Source organism: Dinoponera quadriceps, unplaced genomic scaffold (genome assembly GCF_001313825.1).
Source record: "Dinoponera quadriceps isolate SergipeBrazil2010 unplaced genomic scaffold, ASM131382v1 scaffold405, whole genome shotgun sequence".
NCBI lineage: Eukaryota > Metazoa > Arthropoda > Insecta > Hymenoptera > Formicidae > Dinoponera > Dinoponera quadriceps.
Genome location: NW_014554754.1, coordinates 3,161,903 through 3,183,039, shown reverse-complemented (window position 1 = coordinate 3,183,039; position 21,137 = coordinate 3,161,903). Strand labels below are relative to the sequence as shown.

Genomic DNA, 21,137 nt, shown 5'->3' with positions numbered 1-21,137 from the left:
CTTTTCGCGTGCATCGGCCAGCTATTTTTCGGGAGTATCGTTCGCGTTCGCGAATCGAAACCGCCGCCCCGACACGGCTCGCGCAGATTGAATCGATTTCCGATTCGGATAGGACTTCTTCTCCGTGATGAACTACGGCCGTACGTAGGACCGGAAGAGCGAAGGGCAAGAGAGAAAAGGGGAAAAAGAGGGGGAGGCGGAGGAAGATGGAGAGGGAGAGAGGAGCGAGGGCTGGGTGGCTGCGCGATGACAACGTCCGCCCGGCTGAGGACGCGGCGGGCGAAATCCAGCAAGTTCGCGGCGTGTGTACCGCTATTCAGAATCATGCGGCATAGCTCGTAAATGGAATAATCAGTGACACGAGGGAACACGGAATACACCGTTGTCCTGGTTAGCCCCAGCCTTTCGTTCTCGCGCAACCTGCAGCGCTCCTCTTCTTCCGTTCGTTTCCCTTTGCTCTCTTCATCCTCCCCCTACTCAGTACGCTATCGTGTCCGCTGTTACCCCTTGGAGAAAAGCCGTCTTCTCTCTTTATCCCCCTCTCTCTCTCTCTCTCTCTCTGTCATAGTACACGAAGACTACAGTAATGAATAATCAGCGACTCAACGCGTCTCAACGTTCTCTAAGTCGCGAAGTTAATAAATGAAAACGACGATCCACGACGATAGTCGAAACTGTCACTTCCTCGCCGGCGAATAGAAACGTCGGAAATTCAAATTGCAGTTTACCTTCACTTTCCTTAACTTCTTTCACTATTTATCTCTCCGTCGTGAGAAAACTGATGAGAAAGTTGTCTTTGCGAAATGGTAAACGGTGGATCGCAGATTTGGCGTTCGGCGAGAAAAGGCGATGCGTATCGAATGTATCTTTCAATACTTCAGACACTTTCAAGATAATAGTTATTTGTTATTGATGTAAGTATGAGAAGTCATTTATACTCAATTTTGTATTTTGAGGAAATCGGGTCAAATTGATCCGAGGGTCATGTTGCGTTTTCGTTTATATATTTATTGAGAGAAGCTGTGGAGAGGGAGCCGTAAAATGTTTCTTTTAGAACATGAAAGTTTTTCCTATATCCTAAAAGGGACATTTTGTGATTCCTTTATTACTGTTTCTCTTACGATAAATACACGAATAAAGCGCATAATCATCATGACCATTGAATCCTCTTTTCTCGGTCTACTTTAACATAGAAAATTAAATAACATCGACGAATGGATAATAATGCAAAGGTGACGACAGTCTTTTAGATTCGTTTAATTTGTTTAATTTCAAGCGAATGTCAAGGAAATTCCGAATGAAAGAATAGCCTGTAGATCCGACAGATTTTATTAATTGGTAAGCACAGACATCAAAGAACTCAGATCAGTTCGACATTTGTGTCCTGCAATCGATAGGTTTTTATGGATAATATAACGTCGCGTTTGAAGGGATTAATAATCAGTTCCTTCCGGGATCGCTTCTAAAGAAGGTGTGACACATTGAGAGTAAGCGATCCTTAATTAGGTCGTCTCTATTATGTTAATAGGATTCGCGTCTGCTGCCGGGAAGCTTTCACTTGAGAGTTAATCTCTCAGCTCGCATAGGTCAACTATGGCAGCCACAAGGACCCTTGATCAAGGGATTCGCTGCGACAGGAAGGAACGAGAAAACGACTTCTGCGAGATGGAAACGAAAATTCCCACGGCTCGTCGATGCGGGAGACGAGACCGAGAAAACGGAAGGGGCAAGCCTCCCCCGAGAGAAGGGTAGAACTCTGAGACGTAAATTGCAAATGTTCCGGAGAACCGGATAATCGGATAATCAGCCAGACTGTTCCGTCTCCGCCCGCTGCCGCCATTTCCAATATTCCGTTTTTCTCGACACATCGGCCAATTGATTCGGAATGAGTTACTGGTGGAGGAAGAACGGACGCTACCTCTCGGTAAGTAGCTTGTTGCTTTCTGACAGTGTGTTACAGTGGCGGCGCCATTCTTCTTTCTTGGTAGCGACAAATTAATAGCGGTTATTTTAGTAGAAAAAAAGCCTTCGTTATAGTCATCATTGAATCTTGAACAACTTCTCTATGGTTACATTTGCAAACTTGTATGTTAATTTCGCAGTTAAGCAAACTATGCACTCATACGAGAATGCATGTTCTAATAAAAAGCGTTGAACTTAAATATTTAAACATATCTGGGAAATAATGTGCCAATGTTTACGCGAAAATGAAATAAGTCAGATATATTGTCAGACCCGTTACTTTCCGATCAACAGTTACAACGGTTCCGCCGTGTGTACCTTCTAATAGCAACAAATATTGCGAATCGCGGGAATAGAGCGCGTTTTTCGAGTATAATCGATAGTCGGAGAGGCAGTAAGGAAGTTATAAACGACCCGATTGCAGGTCGGCCCGACTTTTTCGTACGTGGGGCAAGTATCGTTCTATTATCGTGCCGGTATGTGTGTCTCATAGTTCACAATGTTCAATATCGTAAGCCGCAGACCGCAGGCCGCAAACCGAGAACTCAGAGGGAACCTGTGCAATGGGTGCACTTGCAGTGGAACAGCTGATTGGCCGGCTCGATTCGCGTACTTAAATTTGGTCGAACGCGCTTCATTTCCATCCGATAGGGAGATGGAGAGACCGATCGATCGACCAAGCGACCGACCGACCGACCGACCAACTAACCAACCAAGCGACCGACCGAACATCTTTCCGAGACATTTATCTTGCTCTGCTTCTGTGCCGATAATGTTTGACTTTGATTTTATCCGATATTACTTCGCGACTTTGCCGCCAAATATTGAACTGTTGACTCCTCAACTTATAACGCGCATATTTTCACGCTCTCTTCATCGTCGCGGTCTTGTTAATCGCGTAAAACGTGCGTTGTTGTAGGATCACGTCCGTTAAATCGATGTTACTAAGCTGCAAAGAGACGATCGATCGGTAATCGAAGTACAGAAATTCTTTTTGATTGATTTGAGGGATTTCGAAGTTGTAAAAATTAGAATCTTTCGTTTAATTAACCAACGTTTTGCAAATGTAGCTATACATTGTAGCTATACATTTCTGTATCTATTTTAACGTGGCCTTATTCGCTTATCTTCACTTAAATTTTTCTACAACACGCGAACATAACGGGGCGGCATTTTAGATCGCGAATGCGCAGCGAGGCTGGCCAAGGCAAGGTAAAATCGAATGACACTGATAACTGGTAGCCATTAGTGATAACAACTTCGGGCTCGGCGAATCGCTCTGCATCGCGGAACTGTCTGTAACTGCCAACTGCACCGTTGGAGATAAACTTCTGCTCGTCTCCCACGAACTTCTTCTTGCGTTCCCCTTCGCGTGTCGCGACGTTTCTTTGTCGACTTCTCATCGAAGCCTTGAAAAACTGCCGGAGTAGTCTCGTGTTTCATTCGAATGTATGCGTCGGAGCTTATCGAAGAAGCGCTATCGCGGCTCGTTCGCTCGTTTGGTGAAGACAGCATGACGCACTTCGTTTAGATATATTGCGGAATTGTCGTGAAAGATTACGTGTTCTATTTTCTCCGCCGCCTGATGTCCAAATTTGAAATTTTATTTATACATACATCCTCGGAGGTTATATGTGTCGAAGGATAATTTAGAACGTGTACAAATTATGAAAAATTATCGAGTTAAAACTGCTCAATTTATGTTGCCGTTTCGTTACACATTTGTCTCTTGCTTTGTGTCACGTCGATGACTTTCGTGGATATTCGTCGAAATTTTAATTCTGCATTAAATACTGCAAATCAGAGAAAATTAAGGCATCCTGAGACACCACAAAGACGTCTGTGGAGTAATATTGTTGTACGGCATTCGACGATACGCGCGGGGTTGGTTGTAGAGGCAAGATTTCGGACTCAGGTTAACTGTGGCCAGCCTCTCAATAGTTGAGCAAACCGACTCGATATGATTCGCCTAGTTTAATAATGAACTGAACGTGACACGAAAACGATTTTACCGAAATCTGAAATATCCTCACTAACGAAGCAATATTGCAGTTACCTCGAACAATTGTCCGGCTCGCGATTCTCAATTGCGTGACGACAGCCCGTAATAATATGAATTAATAATATCGTCCCTCGCGAAAATACCTTATCATCCGTGAAAGCGGGTCGCGAATTCGTCCTATCGTTAGCGAGACGTCCTATTCGCACGGTCGCGAGGAAACGGGCGCGCAGGAGATGCGCACGCGGATGCGTGAGCGGAGCGCGGCGTTGATGCGGCCGGAGGTAGTCGCACGGAAGCCTTTTGTTCGCGAGATATCTCGCCGGTGTCTTTTCGCCGGAGCATGGTCATAGTATGCAAATGATTACGGCTGCCGCGTTTATTAGAGCCGCCATAAATCCTGGCGCGGGGAGGGAGGGATGGTTGCCGTCGTCTTCCTGCTGCGACGAGGGTTTGACTGCGCCAATGGTCTTCTCTCAAAGGACGAGCTTCTAACGTATCACCCAGACGGAAGGGTCCTAGAGGATATGGCGGACGACAAGTACGTCTGCGTCGGAGCGTGATGCGACCCGTCGGCTCGCTTGTGCGGATATTAATAAACAAACCGCCGGATTAATTAGCGCGTAACCGGCAGACCTCGTCTCGCGAAATATTTCGTAAGGACCTCGGTAGAGAAGGATACGCGCCACCTAAGATGAAAAGGGTCGGTAAAAATGAAGGGGACGAGCCGCTCGAGATCGTCTCATGAATATTCCGTCGATTTGTTTCATTTCGCGTGCTTCGTGCGCAAAATAGCGGGAACATCGCGAAGAGCATCGCGAGAAATATCTGTTACCTGCAGTTTAGAAACGATAGCGCACTGCAAACACAGGGTGTCGCGGAGAATAACGGTTGCGAATCTCGTCGGAAGCGTCTTGAATTGATGCGAAGCAAAGTCTCGTGCTCGATCGACTCGATCTGTATAATCTTGTAAGTTACGTCGCTACATATTTTAGCTTAGCAGAGCCTCAAATTCACAATTAGTTTTAAAAATTGAATGAAGAGCGAGAATCTTTAATGATCAGGCCGTAGTGTTAAAGTTCTAAAATTGTATAACATATTTTGTAGCGTCGTTGAGAAATAATCGACTGAAAACTGGCCAAGAGGGATTCGTAAATGAAGCGTGAAACCGTTATTGCGTTACACCCTGTATGTGTGTGATGCGCATTAAGACTTTAGCCGAAACTAAATGAGACCGTTGAAATTATTTGGTACGTCCGTTCGTACGATCTCGACAAAGAAAGGAGCAAGATGCGATCTTTACAATTATAGCCGGAAATGCTACAAAGGAAACGCCGGTCGTAGCTTCCGCGGGTAAACTGCATGAACTATGTAACTTTGCGCGGAAACAACGCTGCAGCGATCGCCTCCGGTCAAACCTCCAATTACATCGTGTAATTGGATACCAAGGCAATGACTGCATCAAGCGTCTGCGACTACCGTTTCGTATGATCGCATTGCCCTTTGTGCAATTAATTATTATCAGAATTTCTGCAATCGATTGAGAGTACGAACATACCTGTCTGTGGCGTATACTTTCGGCGCCCGATGAGAGAAACCGAACCAGTCTTTAGCCGTCAATTAGCCGTAAGTAACGCGGAAATGACTCAATGATTGTCATAGCTTACGCTTGATCAATATTTAATAACGTTCGTATTAATTATATAATTACACAGATTTGCATATTTTTAATGAATCTTCCCATATCAGATATTTCCGTGCAATTTGCTAATGGACATTAAATATAAAGTAATACTCTTTTTTTTGCAATACGGGATATTTTATGAAATTTGGACCGAAATGAATTTACGCATCTTTTAACACCAACGATTTCAGACTCGCAATGACCTTTTTATTTATTTTTATTTCGCGTAAAAATTATTTATGCATTATATTTTATGTATGATTCGCGTCTACTTGAAACACACAAATTTACAAACATTTATTAAATGAGTCGTATCGTGATTCGCGCGAGGAAAAAGAATCTGCACGATGAGCTTACGCTCTAAAGACACTTCTCTCCTTCTCTCTTTCTCTCTCTGTTTTCACGATGTACTCCGCCCTCGCTTTTTCTTATTCCCTTTACGTTATTCTCTATCTCGCCCACCACCCGCCCGCTTAGCCCGCCGTCGACGGTTTCTAGGTGTCTCCGTTGCGGGTAACCGTCGGAATCGTTTCTTTTGCTCTTCTAACCGTCGCGCGACTTCGCTTTCTTTGTCGATCTCGTTCTTCCCTCTCTTTATCTCTCTCCCTTTTTTCCTCCCTTTTTGTTCTCCTTTTGCATTTGGCCCGCTTCAAACAATCGGTCGTGGCTCTCGGAGGGAAGCGGGTAACGATCGGTTGAATTCCACGATAATTGCTGGGGACTTTGCTCGTAGACACAGACAATTCCACGACCGTGCGCGGATGCATTTTAATCTCACAGACTCGCCTGCTGATTCGATCCGCAGATTTTCCCGATGTTTATTGTTTTCACACTGACATCTTCCCCACTGCTCTCCTCTTTCCCCATTCCTCTCTCCGCATTGACTTCCACGTCACTGGCGAGCGCCTCATTTTTCTCGACGATTTTTAGTCGCAAAAACATCTGGGAGCGCAATCAGCCTCAAATTATCTCGAGATAATCATCCAGAATCGCGTGATACAATTAGAGCCTAAAGATTCAGATTGAGATGTTGCAATGCAGTGTCTTAGTAATTAGTAATCATTCACTCCAACCAGAAATGATAAGTCGAATCGACGTTAACGGCGATATCTTATGTTTATAAATATATTCTTATATCTTTCAAAAGATATTATAATGGCATAATATTGGCAAATGTTGAGAATAACGCAAGAACAATCATATGGAATAGAAATTGATGTAATGACAACTTAAAATGATGACGTCGACGATTACACCTATATTGTGACTTTTACTTATATATTCATTTACTTATATTCATTTTTTTGATATTTTCGAAAAATATTTAAATTACCGTTTAATATATATATTTGCGTAATTTGTAACGCAACAAACATATATTAATTAGCAATTTGACGATTTTATGACAAATAATAAGAGTTTTACATGCTGTGTTTTTTTTCGATTTTCAATTTAACGTTGCACTGGCCGAAAGTATTGCACCCGCTGTTACAACTGACTGTAAGAACATTTTTCAACTTCTTTGTAATTCGAAAGCTTATAGAAATTTTTTTCAATTGTTCAATCGATATAAAAACAATATCTGCTACAAGGTCGGGAATAATAAAAATATCGACTGGTATTCGGCGTCGAGCATTCGTCGACGTCGAATTGACGTCGATTTGACTTTTTATTCTGGCTAGGTCGAGTTACGTTAGCGCATAGAATCGAATAGCGAGAAATAAGAAGAGATTGCTGACAATCCAACGGGGATGTCCCTGGCGATTAATCGGAATACACGACGCCTTTATTTTACATTTTTAAAAGTCATAAATATGCAGAGCGTATAACCGGGAAAACATGAAGTGTCAACCCGGTCGGCTTTATTGCCGCTACGTTTGACGCCGATCCCGATTATACACGGGCGTATTTATCACTCGCAGAGGAGACATAATGTTAAAATCGCTCGTGCGTGGCCGTGCTAATGATAGTGTGCGACGTGTTACTCTCCGGAATTTTGCTCCCAATTGACAACATCAATCCGAGCTGGTCTCATTCACTCGTGTTTGAGTTTCGCGCTGTCCGCGAACGGCTCGCGTTGCGCGCGAAGAATGTTCCGCGGCTGTAACGGGCACTTTTGGAATCGACACCGCGCATCTCCATTCGCGTTCAGCGAAGCTCGGCTCTCACAGAGCGGCTCGGTTCAATCGCATCGCTCGACACCGGGTTATTTGCATTGTGCAAACAGGTACGGGCCCGCCATCATTTCGCTGTGTATCGATGTTTACGCGCGGGAAATGATAAATTTCGCCGCCGAAGGAAGCCATTAAGAGCCGTTTAAGGTGGCCACGGTGTTCGCGCAGTTACCGTATACGCGCTAATGACGTTTTTAATATTCCCGGCTGCGTTAATTGCCGGCATTTCGCGCTAACGCGGGTGCGCTGAGGCCCTCGTCGCGCGGGTCATCATCGCGAAATTTCGAACGCGTGTCCGGCTCCGACGGTAATTCGAAGTAACCGTTACGAATAGAGTCGGCGAGGGATTTACGGCGCGTTTCACGACGAAAGTTCGGTCCGCGCCGAAGAGAATTTAAAGGACCATTATAACTGTTTACATTCTTCGGGGTTATAACAGGAGCGGATCGCGCACATACGTACGCACGCACACAGATACGCGCGTATTTTATCGTCGGTAACGTTAGATATTTTCGCAGTCGCGCAAAGAGAGAAACGCGCGACAAAATCGCAGGGGCGGAACGGACAAAAGAGAGTCGCGCGAGCTCGTTAAATTACGATCGGAATAACGCGTGGTCGGCTTTATTTGTCGCCTCGTCTCGCGGAAGCATAATCGAAACTGGCACACTCGCGATTGCGCGTTTAAATAGTTAATCTCGCGGCTGGGGTTATCGGTCACAGCGCAGCGCGCTACGCAACACAACGCATATCGTAACGTGGCGCGCATCTCCACCCCCCGCACCGTCCCGACCGTTACCGGGTAATTATTGTAGGTCGGCAGCGCCCGGTTAATTACAGGGCGGCACACCTACGTGCTCGTGCGCATACGACCGGAGCATCTGATACGCGTGGCTATGATGAAAATGAAATCGCCCGATTTCCGAGCGGCGCCGAGAACGCGTCCCCGATTTCCGCCGGTCTCCAACCTCTCCGAGGACCCCGAGGGGTCCGTCTCCGAGAAGAGTCTTGTCTCACTTCCGGAAAGGAAACGCGCTAAGCTGGAAAAATGCTCTTATCCCGAGAGAAAATTTTCCGAGGATTTCGAAACGCGCGCTCTCTCTTTCTCTCCCCGCTATAAATCTGTCAAACGCGTAGGCGTAACATCTCGCGTCCGCGCGAAGGTGTTCAAACCCTTCGTTAAGCTTACCGTTGCACTTATAACGTGCGGGAAAAGAAATTGCCGACAACGAAATTGCGGGGCGCTTGAGCGGCGTGGTAGCGTCTCTTGTGTGAAAAATTGACCGCTCACCGCTCGATACTTAACGGCGACGTCTTCTCCGGTGCATATTTGAATCAGGTTTTGAGTGGTGGTCTGGCTTATGCGCGACTCGCTTAAATATTCCATACCGCGGCCGGGTTATCGGCTCGCACAATATGGCCTCCATTGCCTGATAATTATTAGGGAGGGTTGCCAGCCCTCGACGCCCCTTTGTAGGTGCGAGGTGCTCGTCCGGACGAAATAGGGCCGTAAAGGGGCTACTCTCGCCGAAGGGTATGCAGGGGTGAAATTTCGCGCGTGTTCGTCCCCGTAAAGCCACTTCAGCTTCGCCGCCAGATGTTTAAGGTCGCTCGAGATTAACTTTCGCGAGATACGTCAGCGCGATATGTGCGTATATTTCTCTTTCGCCCGGTGTTAATTTGCCTCGACCGAACGGACGGTTCAAGTGTTGCCGGAAAATTATGTTTTTCCGCGTACAACCTCCGCCTCTACCGTGTAACCTTGAATGTCGGATGGCCTAATTACGTACGCTGCAAGAGACGTTGTAATTGCGCGGTCGCGCTCACGATCGCGCGAGATCCACCGGGTCCCTTCCTCGGTTCACTAAAGCTGGCAGTCGGCAAGACACGCGCGTCAAATGCCTCCGTGGGAATGAAATTTTTCAACCCAACGGAAAGCTCGGAAACTGAATTCTTTTTTTCCCCTACGAACCAAAGTGCAATATTCGCGCGATTGTGCAGCGTAATTACTTGGCGTTGAATTCGCTCGCTCTCTCGGGCGGCTTCGCGTTTTCATTTCGGACAATTACAAAGAGGTCGTAATAAATGTCGAGTACTCCGGCGAGTAATAGCCGGCGACGCGACGGGGGAAAGGAAAGTGTGAAAAAAAGAAGTTCGCCTCATTTGTGAAAAAAAAATTGCATCGTGAACTCGCGCCGTAATGCTCGTAGCCGAACGTCGTTATTAATTGCAGTTAATCAGGGCCGACGCTAATATTCAACGTGAAATTACACAGCGTGCCCCTCGCGATAACTACATCACGTCGCGGCAGCTACCTCCGCAAAAAGTCGTCGAGTTCAGCAAACAATCATGCGGCGCCGAGAGATGTAGTAATTGCGGGGTCTCCTCTCTAATTTCGCTTTCTCAAACTCTTTCCGGGTTTGCGGCGAGTTTGCTAATTAAGGTGGAATAGAGTCATCGAAAGGCAGACTAAATGGGGTAGATATAAGCGAAGCTTAAAAACTTGGCAGCCGTCCGTGTGAAATTATGCAACAGTCTCGGTGTTTGAGGAGTCGCTGCCAAATTATTACCTTCTTAAATATTTAGAAAGTGTCGAGAAAGTGTATGTTAGAGTCGGCAAGTCGCCGGGACTCGTCAATTCGTGCAGAATGCTCTGAAATCACTCATCCTGTGTTAGAAACACCATCATTACGAACGAAGGAAAGACACGTCTATCATTGTTAATACCTACCTTAGTAGAAATTAAACCTCTTGGGTGACTAGATGGTAAATGGATTGTGCTTAACGTCACTAGCCAATAATGTAACGCTCATTTCTCCTGGTGGTTAGATAACGATTAGATAAATAAGTTAACCGATAGCTGAAAAAATTACAGTTACGAGATGAAAAGTCATGATTTTAAAATGGTATTTAATCTTTCATTTCTTAAAATTTCTATGAGATAACGTAGCTTCAATTTTGATTTATTACCTATTACCAACCTCATTTTTAAATACCAGTGGCGGCTGTGTAATAACTAGATTATATATTTTAGAATAAATAGCGCCGCTTACTCTTTCATATTTAACACGTAATGTCTGGCAAACAGTTAAATCAATTCTACAAGATCGATTCTACTAGCGAATAAAGCCAGCAATGAATTAATAACGAGCTGGAAAATGTAATCTAACCTGTATTAGTTAGCTAGCAGCTTTTCACTCAGGCCGAGTAGATGCATTTCTACTCAGATAGTTGGCCAACACCTCTCCTTTAGGAAGGCTAAGCCCTTTTCACTCGACGCTGAAACTACGTGCCTCGCGCGCGCGCGGAAACAAAAACTATATTCATAACTCGAGCTCCACGAGTCTCGCGGAATGGAAAGGTTAATATAGATGCCGACGAGCGGCGAAGGGTGAAGTCGAATTCCGTGGACGATGGCGCGAATTCGGCACGAAACAGAAGCGCGGAGTGTAGCAGCAGAGGTTGGCCGAGGAGAGGAGAGCCGGAGGGCTGAGAGAAGAAGGAGAGGGGGCGAATGGGGGTCGGGTGGTGGTTGGTCGGACGGGTGGCTGCAGCCAGCAGGAGGCGGCCGGGCGAAGGGGGGTGGAATTTCGCGCGTGCTCGGCTTCATCCCCCTCGACCGCCGCCACCGCTGGATGCTGAGGGTAGCTGGACCGCGCGCGTGAGGTGTCAGTTCTGCGCGCGATCTCCTCCCTGAAGGTGTCAACCTGCTCGCGACCTGCTCCAAGGTGTTCTCCGAGTGGTCACGCACGATCGGACGCACGTACTCGCACCACTCAATCTCCGCTTTCGGTTACTACCCCTCGGTTATCCCCGTCCGGTCTTTCTCGCGGTCTCCCCTCGGTTTGACGACCGTGACGACGACGACGACGACTTGTGAAACGGACGGACCTCTCAGTGAAAAAGTTCCTCTCTCTTGAAACTGGTCGGGGCGCAGTCGTATCGTTCGAGTCTGGCACGTGACACGCTTCAGCTGGCGACTATCATGCTGGCCGGGATCTTCGAGGGCAACAATGTACGTGAAGGATCTTTCGCGGTAGGAAGTTCGGTCGCGTGCATATCGCCTTCTCTCCCTTGGCGATATACACGCGGTATTGGAGCTGTTGGAGAAAGGAAGGCACTTTACGATAGTGATCGTGTTTGTTGGAGAGAGAGGGGGGAGGGCGAATTAGATCGGAAGCTGCGCGATATTAATGCCAGAATATCCGAGATCGTTATCTCCATTATTCAGTGCTTCTTAGTCGGCCATAAAGCTGATAATTATAAGCCATACGAGAATTGAGCGAATATTCATGTTATTTAACGTTTGGATGGTAATTTTTACTTTTGTCATTCTAAATTGCTGATATTTGGCGTATCGTAGAAAAAGGCGAAGATGTCATGCTCTAATGTTAATTTAGAGATCAATCTGATATTGATTTATCCTTTCCGGCGAGGTACAACGACGGGCGATGCGTTCGCATGTCCGTGTATAATTTTTCACAGTTAAAGCTTCCGTTAGTGCGGCGAGTCACGTCTCGATCATTGTGTCTCGATACGTGAAGGAGTGTCTACGAGCACTCGGTGCAACATCTTCCGTTGAATCGCATTTCTCTCAAATATTATTCGATCTCAGCTCCCTCGGTCTTCCATAAAGAGCGGTATTGAGGGAATTGTGCTCGCGATGTCAATAATTGCACGTTGTGCGAGCAGGTGTTTCGACATATCGATATGTCTATATTCTTTCTCTCTCTCTGCAGTTTGGATTTTGTAACGCTATTATTACAAGCATTCTTTATTCCGTCCGTTCTTTCTTTCCTAGCACGTTTAATAACGCAAATGGAGTTAAAAGATTCTTTTTCGCGCGACTGCTATTTTCACCGAACATTTTCCAAATGAAAATTGTCATTATTGTACGCGCTTTTGCGCTTTTGCCGCGTACTCTGACCTAAAAAATCTTTTCTTTCGATGTTATTTCCATCCGTTTGCACATTATGTTTTTGAAAAGCAAAGGTATATTCGCGGCTAATTAAATTAACAGCAAATTCGCCTGTTCTAAGAATTAATAATTTTTGCCTTTTAATTGGATATTACACAGCACCATTAATATTATACACGTCACGCACTTCCATATCATTCGGATGAAATTTGATTTATAATCAAATCGCGCTTTTCGTTAACGGTGTTAAGTGAACATGAAGCTTTAACGAGTCTTTTAATGACACTGGGGTGTCAAACATCATCGTACCCCGCGAGTATTTTGCGCTTCACAGCTTCAACGGGCACCCGTTTCTCATTATGGCGCTAACTAATCAACCGTATCTCACGCCGACAAGAAAGTAACGTGGCGTGAAGTTTTTCGTTTTTAAAAACCCGACGGAAGAATCCGTCGCAACGGCGCGCGAATTAAACGTTTGCTTTCCGCCCGCCGCGTTATTGCAAATTAATTACGCCACGCGTATACGAATATCGTTAGCAAAATCGCCGACCCCCGGGGGCATCGAATAAAGAGAATTATCGCGGGCAGATACGGCGGGTCGTATATCGCCGCGACTGGCTCTCTTCAGGTGGCGATAATTCATCAGACTCGAGTAACTCGGCTGCTCGCGGATGATTAATTAATGTCAGAGGCAGCGCTCGTTTTCGCTCCCAATTCTGTCTCCTCTCCATCAACCCGGCCGGAATAGTTGCTCGATAATTTTTATTATTCCAACCGGCTCCCCTCGGCGATTTATGCCACGTCCACCTTACAGCCTAAACTGCTGGAAGTTTCGGGAGAAAAGCTATAAATTACCCTTAAAACTCTTACGATATTGCGAAAACTCGAAAAAAGCTTTTAATAAATCGCGGCAAGACCGTAGGTAGCCGAGCGAGCGCGATGTGTGATATTGAGATATGGTTACTCTCGGTGTGTGCGGTGCTTTAAACATTTATCGTACGTTCTGATTTATGTTGGCGGAAATTACGCTGGATGACCATTGAATCTACGCTCTTTCCTGATTGTACAAGTTAATACAATTAATAATGTAAATAAAAACTTTGTGCGTCATCGCGGATTTAAACAATTGTTATTAGAGTTTGTCATTCAGTGACGAGTGATTTTATTTTATTAACAACTTTCCCTCAGCATTAAGTTTAAGTATTATTTTTCCAACGTAGTTATGAGGAAAGCGTTACGAACGACGAAAATAAAATCAACTAATTTGGGATCCTTGCGTTTAGGGAAAACTATCGCGTTGTTTGTGAGTAATTCTTAACTAGCGCATTCTGTATTTCCACGACTTACTGCAATTTACTAAAGATATCGCATACTTTGCCCAAGTCTGCATTTACGGCCGTGTGCTCGTATTTCCGCGCGCTTTTACGATCGTCGATACCTTCGGCGCCTCACGTCGGTTATTTACCTTCAAAAGCGTATCCTGCGAAATCACTCCTCGGTTTACGCTCGGCGAGATCTCTCCTGCCTTCTGTTCTTATCCCGAATCTTCGCGCGTGAATAAAATACACGCACACACGGCGAAAATAAGCCCGCCGGTTTCTCGTGGTCCTTCTGGCGCGCCGAAACCTAGCTCAATAACCCGGTTTAAGCTTTAAGCATCTCGTCGGGCGTGAGTACGTAACTACTCGAGCGACAATTTGTCAGGACGGAGATGCATTATAGAGTGTGTTTGATGTGTTACTATCAAGAGATGCGGTTAATATATGTAATTCTCGGAGAAGAGATACCTGAACTGCATGGGCCACACACACACACACACACACACACGCTTTGTTCATCGAACAAGCACAATCGATATCTTGTTTTCGAGTATATACGTAGAACTGTTTAAATTACAAACATCTTCACTAGTTGCATTTTCCGGGAAATTTATGAAATTCTACACATGGAAAAATAATTTACTGGATTTCAACTTTTATATTGTCGCAAACAAAAACTGTCAGTTATTGTATGGATAGCCAAACGATTTGATAAGAATACTAATTGCCATTCGCTGGTTTATTTTGTTGAATTTACAAATTATTATGTTGCAAGCATAAATTAGCAAACGTATTTGTTTTCCGTAATATAACAGAGAGAAATTCTTAAAAACCGAACGATTATATGTATAATAACATCTCTTCGAATTTTTGTTGTCAAAAACGCACAATTTTCCATGCATTAAACGATCTAAAATTATATTTCACGAAATGTTAGATCTTCGACTTCGCGATGGCATCTCTCATTAATTCCGTTTCTTTTTTTTAATTATTCTAATTACCTCCGGTCTCACTAAGTGTCACTTACGCTATCTGACAGTAATAGTGGTTTTCAGATTTTCCTCCGAAAATCCGCGATATCATACGTCGTCGGTCGTGTATTTTCCGCATCGTGCTGAAATCCCGCGTAATTTATCGAATTTTTCGCAGGACGTTTGACAGCTTCGCTGTAACGACACGCCGATGCCGATGTCGTCGTTCTCGCTCGTAAACCTGTAAAGTATTTTCTGTTTATCGTTGTTATCGGGATATATAGCGTGTGTTTCGCGCAGAGACGCTCGCGGTATTTTTTCATTAAATGTGAATTCGACTCTGGGAGAAACGCACGAATGGTTCGCGCGGACACGAAAATAACGTTTTGCGGCCGCGCGCCCGGCGCGGCTTCGTGAGAGAAATCGAATTTCGAGAGCTCGAAAGGGATTCTGTTAGCTGTTTTTAGCGCCGGAAAAATTAGAGGCTTGGCGGCGGCCGCTGCGTTAATCGCTTTAACTGTTCCACGCTTCCCGCGATTGACGGTCTCGCGGCTCGTGATCATTATACCTGCGACTTTACGTTTTTTGCGATACCAGAAATGCGGAAATGCGGTCGAATTTCCATATCTCTTCTGCGAGATACATTGTTTCAATTCATAATTTCGGCCTCGATTTCTCTTCGAGGAAAAAAAATATAATGAAATTTTTGCAATTTTTGCGATTGAAAGATTTAATTAAAGATAACATATGAAACAAACATTTAACAAAAACATTTAATTTTTAGATGAATATAAATACACAAGATAAGCTCGCCTCGGCTGAGAGATTAATTATAACATTCATATAAATATAGATAAAATATGACTTTTTATTTTAAGAACTTTGGTCGGAAAATGGACTGGGAATTGATCGAGGAAGCAAAGTTGCATCGAAACTTCAAGAGATCTCGGCTTTATCTCCAGCGTGGAAAAATCAGTTTCATTTAACGCAGCGAATGCCAGAGAGAGAGAGAGAGAGAGAGAGAGAGAGAGAAAGAGTCTCCCAGTGCATTTTATATGAGAACTTTATCGGTGGATTGACCGAATTTTCCGTTCGCGCTGCGAAAGAGGAAAATTTCTTAGGCGGCTCTTCTCAGGAAATAAGAATTTGAAACGGTCTCGGCGTATCGATTCCAATTTTGAACGCATAAACTCGTCTCTATATCGGAGACTCGCTCGCCGCCGATAAAACGTGCTGGCAGAGAGGGGAATGCTTGTTCGATGGGAACGATCTTAATCAGAGAGGCGTAAGTCGCCGGATCCGACGTTCAAAGCGGTAATCCTTTTGCAGCTTGTTCCGCTGGGACGTAATCGCCGTGAAAATGGCCGTCGCACTCGCGTATCCAACGCGAGAGTGACAAACGCGTCGCGAGAGACGTCGAAACGACGACGAAAGGCCGCGCAAAATTGATTAACCTCTCAGCATTCCGCGGATTCCAGGATCTCATAAAACTTCTTAACCAGCCACTCTAAGAAAGAATTTCCCGCGTCGCTCCTTTTTACTGTCTGTCCCGTAAGAAGCAGCGAAACTCGTTCCCCCTTTCTCTCTCTCTCTCTCTCTCTATCACCCTCTCCCTTTCGCTCCCTCTCAGAGCGCGTTTCCGTTTCCCCTTGTTTCAGCAGTCCCGCGTAGCCCCGTATCCGCTTCCGTTGAATTCTACCACGGAAAGTTTGCACGGATCTCACGGGAGAGAATATGAATAATCCGGCGAATTATCTCGGGATTTAACCGCGGAGCCATCGAATGTTACTCCGTGGAAACACTTTCAACGATCACGTAAGCGAGGCATGATCAACAGTCGAGAATTAACGAATGCGAGAAACGTCTAATTATATTTGTCTATGCGCGGTATTCTTGTGCGACTACGTTCGAACTTATATCTACTTTATTTCAAGTTCTCCCTCTAGTTACTTCTATTCAGATTGTAATTTTAGAGAAGATTCAGAGGCGGATTTATATTATATATATATATATATATATATATATATATATATATGTCTTTCTCTCTAAGGGGTTAAGCCACTTAATAGTTAGACATGATACGTATAGGAGTTAAACCCCGTCGTGGTAACTTCGAGACCCTTCTTCCAGGCCCTAAAATTTAAGCCACGTCGCGGAGATCCCGAGCGGCAGCATCCCTTTGACAGCGAACATTAGGATAAGAGTGCCTAACTATGTCGCTAAATTCTATCACGAGGGCGCGTTAATAGCATAATGCAACATACCCCCTGCGGCGTTACGCATTTCTCGCGGAATATCCCGACTAATTTCTCTTACGTGAATATTTAAAGACGCACACCCCGACCCCGATGGTGGTATGTCCCCTTTCTTCTTCGCCCTCCCTTTAAAAATTCTGCGCCGACACGGACGTGCAGCACGAATGGCGCGCGTAATTACCGACGCGCTAATTAACACGTGAATCATGAAATTACACGAAAAAGTGTCGCCGATAGGATATCCATTAATACCCGGCGAGATATCCGTCGCGCGCCTGCTCGCACGGATTAAAAGAGAGCCGCGCGCAAATGGACGCGAACGAGAGATTCCCCGAGCAGGCTAGACGGCGCGGATCGATGTTACATCCTCGGGGCGAAACAAAGAAAGAGAGAGAGAGAGGAATGGAAAGATAGATAGATAGAGAGAAAGAGACAGCGAGGGAGATGAAGAGAGAAAGGAAAAGAGGGAGAAAGAGAGAGTGAGAGAAAGAGAGAACCCTTTAAAACGGGGTTTGAGTGCGTCAAACGAATAGTTTATTAGAATATAGGTCGCGCGGAATTACGCGACGCGCGTTTTTGTTGCTCACGTTGAGCCCAGAGCGAATTCCGCGCGCTCGTCTATACGTACGTACGTACGCACGCACGTGCATAACTAACCGTTTCAATCGGGATCGTGTAAAAAGGGGCACGTGTGCACGTTGCGTTTTTCATAACGCCACGTGTAACATCGCTGATACCGGGACGAGAGTTTACATCATCTCGCGGCACTGTGACCTAATTTGACGATTTATGAAAAGTTTGTACCGGATGGTCTCTCTCTCTCTCTCTCTCTCTCTTTCCCTCTCTCTGCGGAGCCTTTTCGTAGGATTATTTTAGTAACTTGAAATCAATAGCAGCTTAACGAAAATAGCCTATCGCGACGTGTTCTAAGACAATAAATACGATTAATAATAAAAGGCTCAGTTGATTTTAATTTCAATTATGTTTTTCACAATGATCTCTTTTTATGAAAGATCACATAAACATCTTCATTTGTCATAAGTATTTAAAAATATATTACGAAAATTCAAGCTCGAATTGTAGTCTTAAAAAAAAGCCCAGAGAGGGTGAAATAGGTTAAAGTACAATTGTTCTGTATCAAATCTCTCAATTTACGATATAATTATTAAAATCCTCAACGATCGAAATGAAAATGTTGTCGTGTAGATCGACATCCAATCAAAATTTTATTAATGGAAAATCAACTTGAAATTCGTCAAAGAGGCTGCGGATGAAAGGAGACGCATTGAAACGTAGCGGGGCGTATTTAATCAATCGATCGATTATTATGGGTCACAGGAACTGAAAATTAGGAGGAATATAATCCCCGTCGCATTTTTGCGAAACTTGTCGCGCGGCTGGAATAACGATCCCCGTTTCCATCCGGGATTTTATGTTTACGCAACGCGGGATTATGAATTCGTTTTACATTAATTACACACAGACACGACTTCCATCCCGGGGATTTAATTTGTTTTCAATTTATGTCCACCACGGGAGAAAACGCGAACGCCCGTCTCGTTCTGCGTTTAACCCTTCCTCTGCCAGTCATGGCCATTCCTTCTCATTCTTCATTTAGTGCGAAATAATCTCGCCATTTGTAGCCACCAAAATCTGCAATTTCAGCGTCGCTTGATATTCCAGTTACAAATAAATGAACGTGTCGTGAATGTTTTCAACCTATTGTCATCTGTTAAAAGTTTCCGAAAGATCCCTGAGGTGTCCGTCGTCGAACGCGAGTCACGAACATTTCTCTCTCGAAGGCTATTCAACAATTACGTCACACCACGAGGGAAAGGGGGAATCTGTTAGCTTGTGTGACGGCAGAGGGGGAGTAAAAGCCGTGGAACGTCACATTGAGCTGTCGGCACAAGGTGCTTACTTTCATGTTGGTTCTAAAGAAATCTAGTAATATAACATGTTGGAGGGGGAAGGGTAATCCCTCATGTCACGTAATATTGAGAAGAGATCCAAATACTTTGTGACAAAAAGTGGCAAAGGGAGGGGGGATGAAAAATACTCAATCTTCGCATGACGTAATTGTTGAATGGCCCCTTAATAATTTTTTTCCTCCCCAAGCCTTAATCAACGAAGGCTCGGCGCGAGAAAAAGGGGTTAATCCCGGTCGCGTATGAGGCGAGGTTGCAGATGCGCGCGCGTGTTCAACGTGAATGTCCTAGCCGGTTTATACCCAAGCGGCGGGGCCGGATCGATATATCGAAATAGTCATATCGGAATCCATAATTCAGCGCGTTTATTACGTAATCCTTTAATTCGCGCTCGATATAAATTAGAATAAGCCCCGGGAGGCTGTCCGAGTGGATCTTCCTGCGCCGGAAATACTACGTGTACGATGGAACGGCGCGCGCGCGTTTGCGATAGTCGCTCTCTCGAAGTGTGATTTATCGTTCGCGCAGGTGACCGGTGAAGGAGCGGGCGATAATTCTTTAGCGACGCGACGCGCGATCCATGCATACGGATTCGACGCGCGCTCGTCACGTTTGATAAGCCCGTGCGAATAATTCATTCTCATCCCGCGTCGTGCGCAGTACGTGCGTCCGCATAAAATCTGTTAAAACACGACGCGATCCTTCCGTCTCTTTTACCTCGTTACGTAACTGCCGAGGCTTAAGGCCGAATGGCGTCAGTATGAATTGTTCAACGTCACGCTTGTCCTCACTCACCGTCGTCGTTCTCTCTGGGTCATGCTTCTGTTTGTAATTGCTGATTGATGAGGAAATTCGCCTGATTCGAATTAGCGCTAATTCGACACTCATTTGACGTGACTTCCTGAACCGTGTCACGGCACATGTCTCGTGTCCTTACAAGAGAACATGAACTAAATAAAGGGATGTCACGACCTAAGAGTTAAAGCGCGGGAATAATCCGTAATAACATATCTCGGCGGAAATTTATTAAGAATAGTCTCGAAAAGAGAAGCATCTCTCCCCACTTAAACCTCTTCCCGTGGGAATTACGCACCAACAAAGTTCCTTTGCTTTCGGAAAACCCCTGGGATGTAATTATACCTTAAATACCTTCCACCCGATGGTCTCATCTTTTTCGTACGCATTTGATTTATTTCCCCGAATTGTGGCCATAAATAACGACAAGTTGCCCTTGTAATAATTTATTTTCGAAGAACAGGCAGCAACGGGGAAAAGCTCACGGATTAAGCACTGGAATTATGTCGAATGATAATAAATTTAAAACCTTTTAAAGTTAGTCGATTAATCTCTCTAGGTAGAATTTAAACAAAAAAAACTGATAATTAAAAAGTTTTTTTTTTCATACCTTTAACCCCCACTCGCGAATCTCGCCGGTCGGTAACTCAGGAGGTGGTGAAAAATTAGTTCACGATCGCAGGGCTTCTTGGGACCCATCTCGCGCGCCTCGGCGTGTGTCCAACTCGGTTATTGATTTAAACGTTTTACCACCTTTTATTATCCGCGCCGCGGTTACGAGGAAAGGAGGGAGACGGCGCCCACGAAAGTGGATGCTCCTCTCTTCGCGTGCATAAACCGCCCTAATGCACCTACCGTGAGAGTGCATCATCGTTCTCTGCAAATGACATCTCCGCCATTCATCGTCCCTTATCCGTGTTTTGTCCATTGTGCCGTCGCAACAAAAGCGCTTTAACGATTTAATAGAAAGGCTCCTTGCTGGCAGAGCGCGCGCGCACGACGGAAATCCATCGATTCGGTCGGTCGGCGGAAACCTTTTCCCGCGTCAGAAGAAAGTCGGTCCGTCGATCGTAATTACCATACGTTAATTACAATTTTAATGGCGACGCGAACACGTTCCCTCCCCCCCCCCCCC

The 21,137-nt window shown here is 45.1% G+C and overlaps 1 protein-coding gene across 1 annotated transcript in view; it reads left to right on the top strand.

Annotated features, from left to right (window-relative positions):
- Positions 1–11,808: 11,808 nt before the first annotated feature.
- Positions 11,809–21,137, top strand: part of LOC106741514 (Down syndrome cell adhesion molecule-like protein Dscam2) — a 177,459-nt gene continuing 168,130 nt past the window's right edge. Inside the window, exon 1 of the mRNA XM_014613628.1 lies at positions 11,809–11,831. The gene's annotated coding sequence lies outside the window, so the exon portion shown is untranslated. The remainder of the gene's footprint in view (positions 11,832–21,137) is intronic.